The 1,919-nt window shown below is 48.8% G+C and overlaps 1 pseudogene; it reads right to left on the bottom strand.

Moving 5' to 3' along the window:
* Positions 1-460: 460 nt before the first annotated feature.
* Positions 461-1,919, bottom strand: part of LOC146600768 (E3 ubiquitin-protein ligase TRIM39 pseudogene) — a 4,416-nt pseudogene continuing 2,957 nt past the window's right edge.

Genomic DNA, 1,919 nt, shown 5'->3' with positions numbered 1-1,919 from the left:
ACTCCTCCCTGTTTAAGACATGCCATTCTTTTTAAGGAAGTGCTATTCACACAGTAAGGTGTGAGGGTGAAAGGCAACAGTCACAACTAGGGAAATKTTGASCAAGCATTGGGGAGTAATTCTCCCTTTCCTCCACCTTGAAAGAAGTGCAGCCCCAGACAGAGGTCCAGCAAGGTGGTGGGATATCCACCCTTGGAGATTCACCACCACCTAACCTGGCCCTGAAGTTAATCCTATTCTGAGCAGGAGGTGGCAGCAGAGACCCCCACAAGTTCCTTCCAATCTAAATCCTTCTATGAGTCTGTGAGATACTGAAGTCTGATGAAAATATAGGTCTTCTTTTCCTCCCTTCCCATTGTCAGGGCCACATTTTGAGCCATGTCCCAGGACCCAGCCAGAACCACGGGTAGATTCTTGTCCCATTGAATGAAACTAGTGGAAATGTGAAGATTGGAGTCACCTTATCAACATTGAAAAATGCCACCCGTCCCTCTTCATAATCCAGGGATACCCGGATCCATTTGAGACGCTGGATCTCGTGAAATACAGTGTGTTCAGGGAAGGTGAAGGCATGGAATTGACCTGCCCACTGCCCCACTGCCCAGATGCCCTCCTCTGGTTTAAACATAATATGCTTCTCCCTTTTCACATCTTCTCTGGAAACTCCCACTGCCCATCCTTCTCCATTCTCCACCTCCACCTCCCAGTAGTATCTCCCTGAAGTGAAGCCTTCACGGCCCAGCACACAGGATGAGAACTTAAACCGCTCAGGGTTGTCAGGGACATCCTGTGGCTTGTCTTCTCGTTTCACACTTTTGCGGTCATCAGACAGGAAAAGGTTGCAACGGGCCGTGTCTGGATCCAGAGTTACCTCCACTGTGAGAGAGAAGGAGTCAATGAGTCAGGGCAGAGCTCAGCCCTGGGAAGGGGGGTCTTGATGGTGGTTGCAAAAGGAAGAAGAAAAAGGCAGCAAGTAAAAGCTGGTTGGCATGAGAAGCTGCACAAAGCCACAGAATTTGTGCGAGGATGTGAACATGAAGCAGAGAAATGATGCTGAGCAGAGAGAGCAGTAGATCATCATCAGATCTGCAGCCTGTGGAAGTCCCCACATCTCTAACGTGTAGCCAGCATTCCTCATTGAGGACGAGGACTCTGCAGACTTCCCTGAAATGGGACTGTGCAMCTGTCCAATGAGGGTTACACTTTCTCCTGCAAACTGGGGATTGATGAAAGCCTCTCTGGTCCCACCAGGGTCACTGTGAGAGAGGAACCAGCACAAAGGGATTAAAGCAAGCAAGACGGTTCAGCATCTCAAACCCAGGAGTTTAACATGGAGAAAAGAGGAAAAAACAATACTGATGGGCCTACAGAAACAGAGCATGCAAGAGGTGAGGAAGCTGGAGAAAACGAGAGGAGAACATGGAAAGGGAGGATAAACAGCCTCAAGTGGCGGTGCGGTCAGAAAGAGGGGCCATGCATGGTCCCTGCAGCCCTGTTCTGCTCTGGCTGCGAGGTCAGGAATGGGGAATGGGGAGTGGCCTGTTGGATACTCAGGGGCTGCAGACACCTTTTCTGGGCTCTGCCTGCTCCAGAAACTACCTTCAGTGGCGGAGAGAAAATCACTCATCTCCCATGCAGGAGACATGCTCTGTTTTCTCCTCTCCGGGGTATTGGGGAAATAGACTCAAACAGCCTGGAAAGACCGAACTTTCATTACCTTCTTCTATAGGCATCACATATCTTCTCCATTCTTGAAAAAGAAAAGCAAAGAAGAAAAGAAAAATCTCAGATGAGAAGTTATCTGAACATGCTCGTGGTGTGAGGTTAGCTGTGGGTAATGACAACACCAGCAAGGAGCTTCAAAACTTGAATGTCTAAAGCTGTGGGACAGCTCCATCTATTTTGTATGAATTTGATTG

The sequence above is a fragment of the Rhea americana genome, unplaced genomic scaffold, assembly GCF_003343005.1.
Source record: "Rhea americana isolate MKP2758 unplaced genomic scaffold, rheAme1 scaffold_1165, whole genome shotgun sequence".
Lineage (NCBI taxonomy): Eukaryota > Metazoa > Chordata > Aves > Rheiformes > Rheidae > Rhea > Rhea americana.
The sequence above is the reverse complement of the archived record's forward strand: the minus strand, read 5'-3'. Positions and strand labels throughout refer to the sequence as shown.